The 8,794-nt window shown below is 44.4% G+C and overlaps 1 pseudogene; it reads left to right on the top strand.

Moving 5' to 3' along the window:
* The first annotated feature begins 595 nt into the window (after nucleotides 1–595).
* On the top strand, nucleotides 596–1,429 carry LOC117363925 (annotated as a pseudogene).
* Nucleotides 1,430–8,794: the final 7,365 nt, after the last annotated feature.

The following is an 8,794-nucleotide window of genomic DNA, read 5'->3' as shown; positions in this document are numbered from 1 at the left end:
GATGAACTAATGGTTTCCCATGGAAGATTCTTTTCACACTCTGATCTGTTAATAAAATTTAGTTACAAAGTTTTTTTTGTTTTTTTTTTTTTAAAAGGAGGTCTATCTTTGGCTGCTATAACTCAGCCGGCCAATACTTAAAATTGCTGTATCCAGCTAAGTTTGGCCTGGCACTGAATATCAGCGGTCAGCACCAACTACAGGAGTTAGCCAGCATCCTTCCTGTGTTCTCAATATCAGTCCCATCATGTCTGCAGAACCTATGAAAGTTGCATCCAATAAGCTGGAGTTGGATGTCAGAAAATATGAAGGGTGAATTGGATCTGAACCAAAAAATTTGGCCTCGCTCATTGCTAAACTCACCAATCTGGATTATCCATGGCTGAGTCTTGCCAGGCGACCAATTCACAACAGTTCCTGCATTCAAATGATCTGTCGGCCGAGTTAGCGGTTCCTCTCAAACATGACGACGTTAAGTAGTTGACGTTTCCTTCTTCTCTTTCCCTTCTCCCTTTCCTCCTCTCGGCTTCCTCGCGGAGTCCGCCCGAGTTTCAGGTCTACGGCTTCGTAGATTTGGCTTCCCTTCGTAGCCAAACAGCAGGACGGCACCATGAAGTACATCTTGGGAATCAGCGGCGTTACCAACGGCGGGAAGACGATTCTTACCAATAAACTTGCCAATCAGTTACCTAACTGTTGCGTAGTACATCAAGACAATTTCTTTAAGCCTCAGGACCAGATAGCAGTTGAAGATGGATTTAAGCAATATGATGTTATCAATTCATTGGATATGGAAGCTATGATGAGTACCATCGAAGCCTGGATAAAAAACCCAGTCAAGTTTGAACGTTCACATGGAGTCAATAATACATTGGATACTGATGTTTCGCAACAGTCAGAGGAGGAAGATGAAACTATTCATATTCTTATTGTGGAAGGTTTTCTTCTGTACACCTACAAGCCACTAATTGATATATTCAACCAACGTTACTTTCTTTCTATTCCCTATGAAGAATGCAAAAAGAGAAGAAGTTCAAGAAACTACACTGTTCCTGATCCACCTGGACTGTTTGATGGCCATGTATATTAAACATAAGAAGATAATGGAAGATCTCAGTGTTGATGTGGTGCAATTAGATGGAACAAAATCTAGAGAAGAACTGCTTAATACAGTATATGGAGACATCCAGAATAAGCTTGATGAACTGCTGAACATAAAGATTTAAGTGCCGCACTTCAGCTTCTCTTCTACAAAAAGATGTCTGTCGCAAGTTATAATGTGTTGTTACCTATTTAAACTCATCTTTTCAGCTTGTGTCTGTTTTAATTTGCGATCAAAGGCGTCTTTTTATTCTTAAGTTTTTTTGTTCAGATAAATGGATTGGCAACTGGATGGCTCTCTACTAAAAAGCACTCCACATCAATAAAGCACCTGTAAAATTAAAAAAAAAAAAAAAGGTCTGATCGGATGCACATCCACAAGCGATCCCACAGATTGCTGTAGAGCGATCGAGACGCATGCGCAGGAATAGAGAATGACACAGGGAAAAAAATCTATCCCCGTCACCGGACCACCGTCCCCTTCACCGCCCCATTCCTGAACCCACCGTCCCCTTCACTGCCCCATCACCGTCCCCACCATCCCCTTCACCACCCCGTACCTACAGAATCCACCCTTCTCTCTCACCACCTCATCGCCCTTCAACGGCCCAACAATCTCCCTCCCTCCTCCTTACTTTCATGGCGTAAAGAAACTTAAGGGAAGGAAGTTGCGTGGTCACCGATCACACACGCAGCACCTTCCCTCCCTACCTACCTCTGGCCAAATCTATCTCCCTCCCTCCCCCTTACCTTCGAGGCGCTTTAGAAAAGAAACTGATGCCGGCGAAGCTGGCCTGTGCTTCCCTGCAGTCGCGTGTGTGTGGGCAGAAGCTTCTCCTCTGACAATTGTCATTTTATAAACACAAATAATACAGAGCAAGGAACAACAAAACCCCTGTCTCCCCTCCCTTTCACAAATATCCCCTTCACTATTATGAAAACTGAACAAACCAAATTACTACAGAACGCTACACAGAAAAATCAAGCTAACAGAATACTTTAGTCACACATGGCAAGAATAATGTTAGGGGAGTGCAACTAGGGAAACTGCCCCCCTGGTCAGAGAGAGAGCCCTAAGCCAGCTGGAAGCTGAAGAAGCACGCACAGTCTGGACTTTGCGGGCCCCATTTATGTCTAATACCAGCTCTAGCAGGATGCATATTTCAAATCTGAAATATTCTAATCACAAAATATAAAATAAATTTATTTTTTTTCTTTTTGTTGTCTGGTAATTTTATTCTTCAAATCACATTGGTCTCAGGTTTTGGTTTTAGGTTCCTTCTGTCTTCTTTGTGGCATGGCTGGCTCCTGAGGGTAAAATAGGCACACGAGGAGCTGGGAAGAAGATGCCAAGTCTGACACAGGCGCAATTTTTTTTACCATAGAAGTAAGACTTTTCACCGGGATGGTAAAATGTCTTGTCCCCATTCCAGCGGGGTGGTGAAAGCTCTTGTCCCCATTCCTGCGGTAAACCAGTTGCAAATGTCTCCATTCCTGCGGATTTACTGCGGTGACTCACGGTTTACTGTGGTAAATGGTCCCCGTGTCATTCTCTACACAGGAATCATTTCAATTTGAGCAGCCAGAACGTCCACCCAATCAGCGCTACAAGGAAGGAGTTCCTCTGCCCACAGAACGTTGTGCAACCAATCATGTTAGGTGCTACCTGTGGCTCCGGCACAATTCTGTTAACTCCTCCTCCCTCTCTCTCGAGCTTGGCTGCAGTCTCCTGTAAGACAGAAAAATAAATAAAAAACAAGAGCTATAGAACAGAACATGCTTTAAACCCGCGGGTTAAAACTGTAGGTTACAACCATGGGCTCGCAGAGAGGCAGGGTGGCAGAAAGGAGAGAGCCAGAGAGCAGGGAGATTTCAGGGATCTCAGTTTTGTTTTGATACTGGGATTTCAGGGCTGCAGAGCTGGGATTTCAGAGAGCAGGACAGTCGGAAAGGACGTGAGCGACTGGTCCTCAGCAGTCGCTTCAGTTTGGATCGGCCAGCCCAATCGGTGTTCCTTCTTCTCTTTAGTGAATTGATGGTTTCCTATGTTGCATTCCATTTCCCCTCCTTTGTATGGGCGGATCGGATCGGGCAGAAGATTAGTGAATCAGGTCAGAATACGATCTGGACACTATTGGTATGTTTAGTGAATCTAGCCCTAAGTTGCTTAGCACAGAGGAAAATTATCATCTCTCTGTCCCGGGGCAGAACAGTATCCAATCAGTGCTACAGTGTGTAAGATGTGGAAAAACCTGTTTCACTTCTTGGCATCTTCACCCAGAACTAAGCTTGTGGATCTTGCATCATATGAGAGTTGGTGATCTGTTCTCCCTCACATGCCACAGTACTGTATAGAGGTGAAGGATAGACAGGAATTCATCTCTTCTCTCCAGGAATGACCATATTTTATAGAGGGGATATGGTACAGGAAGTGGGTAGTGGGTGGGAGTGACATAGAATCCTCCTCATCTTTTCACATTTTTACCTATCCCTCCACATTCTGTAGAAGAATCTGGAAATTCTGTATTTTGAGACAAGACTTTCAATCAGGAAATTCTCTGCCCACTCATCAACAAATTACTGGACATTGATGTGCTTGCATTTCTGCTAGAAAGGTAGCTTTCTCAGCTGTGATGACTGATTCTTGGTATAAATTTATGCTGCTTCTCCATAAATTGTAAGTCCTTTGCAGTGGAGAGGGGCCTTAGGTACCTGAGCCAATCAGGACCTTAGACCCCTCCCAGTGCATCCCAGGATGCACCGGAAGGGGGAAAGGGCTATCATTTTGAAGAAGCGGCTCTTCAAAGCAGGAGGGAATGGTCATCTCTCCTGCCTGATTTTCAACAAAAGGTACGGGGGGGGGGGGGTTGTTGGGGGGGCTGGGTCCTCGGTCTGGGGGTGGGATTTCACCCAACCCAGCCCACTTGACCACCAGGATTTTGTTTTGGGGTAGTGGGAGGGAACGAGAAGATCAGAAGGTGAGGGAGGGGGGGGGGCTAGCTGTCCGGGGTGTTAAGGGGGGTCCCAGTTTTGGGCTCATGCAATTCTTTATTTTTTTTTTTAATATGTGCAACTGTGTAAGCACAACAGCCTGCTTGCTTTGTTGAACTGATCGGAGAAAGGGGAATTCCTGATCATTTGAGCTGGCAGGACTTCCCCAAAGCTGCGGCGGCTTTGGGGAGAACTACCAGATCAGATGATGGAAGATTTCCCTGTCCTGGTAAGCTGCACCCGGGCTGTTCCCCTGCCCCAGTCAAGCTGCTTTTTTTGACAGGACAGGCAGGAGGAAAACCAAACGCCATGCACAGTTCTTCTCCCCCCCCCCCTTTTTACCTATGATTATCCGCACAAATAGCATGCATATAATTTACATGCTATTGTGCTGAGCATCACTGGTAAAAGAAAAATCGCTCCCATCATGGTATTTTTTAACATGGTGTGGGAACTTTGTGTATATGGCTCTAAGTAGGTACGAGGGAGGGAAGGGAAAGCACAAATGCAGCAGCGGGTCAGAGAGGAGGAGAGGTGCCAGCGCGCCCACTAAGCCGCCGGGGGCAGACCACCCCTTCCTACCTTCCTTACTATGCCACTGGTCCTCTGGGGCCAGGGAAATATCTAATGTACCAGCTATAACCCAAAAAAGAAATTTCTGGTAACTTTAGACCAGGGGTGTCAAAGTCCCTCCTCAAGAGCCGCAAACCAGTCAGGTTTTCAGGATTTCCCCAATGAATATGCATGAGATCTATTAGCATATAATGAAAACAGTGTATGCAAATAGATCTCATGCATATTCATTGGGGAAATCCTGAAAACCTGACTGGATTGTGGCCCTCGAGGAGTGACTTTGACCCCCCTGCCTTAGACTAACTCTGTCACATCCACACCTCCCAGTTCTAGCCACCATCTTTTTTCTTACCTTTCTCGAAAGGCTGGACTTTCACCTTGCCTTGCATTAATTTAGACCACAGATTCTTGACAAAGGAAATCAAAGTGTTCACATTGTACATTTACTTGTTTTGTTGAGAAAATTTCCATGGCTCAGCCAGTTGACCTTAAGCAATAAACACGGTGAAACATATGCAAAGTCAAGGTTCTCCTGGGGAAAGAATATATGAGGGGTCCTGAAAAGTTCTCAGCCCAACCAACCAACTTCCTAAATTCTGAGCGTTATTTTGCCACTGTAGCCTGTGGCATACATAGTAAGGGAGGTGCAGGGGGGGGGGGGAGTTGTCCGCCCTGGGAGCGGTCTTCCTAAGAGTGTGGCACCTCTCCCTCCTCTCCCCCCCCCTCCCACTCCTCTCAATGCCATGCGCGAGCCATTTGCCTTCCCCCTTTTTTTCCTGTTTTTTTTTACTTCCCTGGCACGAGGTTGCTTTCCCACATCGGCATCGGCACTCTCTCTGACATCACTTCCGGGACCTGCACCTTGAAAGTGACATCAAAGAGCGAGCCGACACCGACGTGGGCATACTGCTCACGCCAGAGAAGTTAAAAAGGTACGGGAAAAGGGAAGGGGGGGTGCATGGTAGGGGGTGGGGGGAGGGGTGTCAGTACCCTGGGTGCCAATCACCCTTACTACGCCACTGACTGTAGCAGAAAAGAGTGTTATCTTATTTCACTATGTGCCAATTTACAGAAACAAAATTCTATGTTTTGACATTGTTTCGGATCATTGATTGAACCATATCCACAAAATTCTCTTCATGGTTGGGCTGAGAACTTGGCAGCACCCTCTCATATGTGATAACACAGTATGTTACTGGCATGTAAATACAAGCTTACTTTATTATTATTATTTGGCTTATGAACTTGAAAAAAATTCATAACTGGAATTATATCTTTACATGCTAAATTTTGGTTTGAATATATAGATAATGAAGGAAATTTTCAAAAACCATTTACTAGGATAACTAGTCCATTTAAAAAGTACCTGTCTTTCTCAGAAATAAAAAGTATACACTGTTTGTTCTTTGTGTTTGTGTGTCTCAGGATCTCCTTTACTGCTTTCACTCAAGTGGCTAATTGCCATCCACACCCACACAAGAAACTGATGCCCAAGGCAACCACCTAATATGAAACTGGATTATTATAATTGAGTTTACATTGGGATCTTGCAAAAAAAAAAAAAAAAAAAAAATGCTGAGGAAAGTTCAACTCCAAAATACAGCTGCTAGACTAATTTTTAAATTAAAGAAATGTGATTATGTTTGACCAATGTTTATAAAATTGTATTGGTTGACAGTGACCGCATGGCTTATGTTTAAAATATCATGCTTTATTTTTAAGACTGTAAATAGAGAATGCCCAATGCAACTGACAGATTTAATTTCTATTCCATCTTGTAAGAAATTTTTTCAATCTTATATCATATTTTCCTTAATGTAAATGCAGTGTCATGCATTTGGGTTGCAAAAACCTAAGGGAACGGTATGGTTTAGGGCAAGGGTCTCAAAGTCCCTCCTTGAGGGCCGCAATCCAGTCGGGTTTTCAGGATTTCCCCAATGAATATGCATGAGATCTGTGTGCATATTCATTGGGGAAATCCTGAAAACCCGACTGGATTGCGGCCCTCAAGGAGGGACTTTGAGATCCCTGGTTTAGGGGGTGAAGAATTTTGGTGCACAAAAGAGGAGTGTGACTTGGATGTGATCAAATGTGATGATTTTAAGATGGCAAAAAACAGGTGAAAGGTGACAATAAAGCTAGCGGAATGCTTGGGCACTTAGGGAGAGAAATGGCCAATAGGAAAAAGGAGGCGATGATGCCCCTGTATAAGCCTCTTTGAAAGCTCAGTTAGAATATTGTGTACAATTTTGGGGACCGCACCTTCAAAAAGATCTAAACAGTTTGGAGTCAGTCCAGAGCAGTAGCATACCAAGGGTAGGGCAGTGGGAGCCAGTAAAAAGGTGAATGGAGAAGCAACAAGGCCACGGTCAGTTTGAAGACGTCCATTCTGCTGACACCCCCTCTGACATCAACTTCCTGTTCTGTGGCAGGGAACCAGCAGAGCCTACCAGACCAGGCTCCACAACTGTTCCACATACCTTGTCTCCATTGCCCGAAGGAGGGATGGTCTACTGGTCCAAAAGACAGCTACTAACGTTGTTAGTGGTCTTTGTCATAAAGCGTATGATGATAGACTTAAAGACCATAATATATATATTTTGGAGTAAATGTGGGGAAAGGGAGATATGATATTTAAATACACTGTGGCAAAGTTCAGTTCGAGTTTTCTAGGGCTCCAGTGCAAATACACATACAAACACCCAGGCAGATATGGTTGGAAGCTACGATGAACAATTTTTTAAATTATTTTCCAGACCTGAGCCTGTTTCCTCACAGGCTCAGGCAAGGCAAAACAGTCTCTTAATTCTCAGATTATTAATTCAATTCTGCACTTCAGTCTTCATTTATCACAGGACTCTCTTCTATCCCAACACTGAGCTCCACAATATATTCAATATATGAGGTTGGTTTGTTTATTTCTCACTAGCTCTTATCCAGGGTGAGTTACATATTAACATACAAAATAAAAAAATTTATATTTATCGTACAAATCACTTCAGAGACACACTGTAACATATTATATACTTACATATCAAATCAAATTACATATAACATACATGTCACATCGATGAATATCATTTAAGGACAAAACTGGCCAAACCCACACATACATCAAAATATAAAATTTCGTAAGTCATACAAGATGCCTCAATAACAGACATCATTAAACTAAATAAAACAAACCAGGCCATCGAACACCTCCGTGTCCATAGCCCAGCAGAGATCAGTCACCCCCATTAATATCCTCATACACTCTCTGGTCCTTTCCAGGGCTCCTTCTCAACCTATAGCTAGGAAAGGTGGAACTCTATCTCTCAGGGACCTCCCTGAATGATTCCAGTCTGGGGCAGAAGTACTCCTCCCTCCCTGAGGCCTGTCCCTCTTACTAAGCAGGGCTGTCTCCCTTCGCTAAAGGATCTCAGCACTGAGCTGCAAAGCTCAGAGCATTCTGGGCAGGTAGTGCTTACAGAGTTGTCTACTGCCCCCTTCTGCCCAAGGGTACAACTGCAGCTTCAGTGAGGGAAAATCCCTGAATATCTCACATATTCTCCCCATCAGCTCAATCCTAATAGGTTGAGTGCCTGTTACTGCCAGGGACCCCATCTCACAGGGTAGAGGGTGAGACCCTTCTAGAGCATCTAGGATCCTAACCACTACTAGGAATCTCCAAGACCACAATCACATCACCAACCACCCTCTGGTGGCGGGGCCAGGGATAAGCTTAGCGCTGGCAACCCGACTCCCGCCCCAGGCGTAGGGCGGAGCGCTCCCAGGAGGACTCCCACTGGATAATCAGTAGAATAATTAGTAGACTGCTCTTTTGGATAAAGTTCAGCTTTTATCTTTATTACCCCCAGTTCAAAGCACTGGGGCTCCAGTAGTCCCTCTGACTGAGTGGACTTAAAACAAATCATACATTCACAAGGCTTCTTCCTTATAATATAGTCCAGCCTGCTGCTCAGGCAAAAAGCCAAAAATAAACCAAAAATGTTTTCTCTTTAGTTTTACTACTTTTGTCTGCAGATACTTCAGGAAGCTTTTCTACTTGACCCACCTGAAGTCCAATGCCCCCACTACCCCTATGCTCCTGGGTAGGGGCTAGGGAACTTTATATAACCCAACCTTT

Source organism: Geotrypetes seraphini, chromosome 7 (genome assembly GCF_902459505.1).
Source record: "Geotrypetes seraphini chromosome 7, aGeoSer1.1, whole genome shotgun sequence".
Classification (NCBI taxonomy): Eukaryota; Metazoa; Chordata; class Amphibia; order Gymnophiona; family Dermophiidae; genus Geotrypetes; species Geotrypetes seraphini.
The sequence above is the reverse complement of the archived record's forward strand: the minus strand, read 5'-3'. Positions and strand labels throughout refer to the sequence as shown.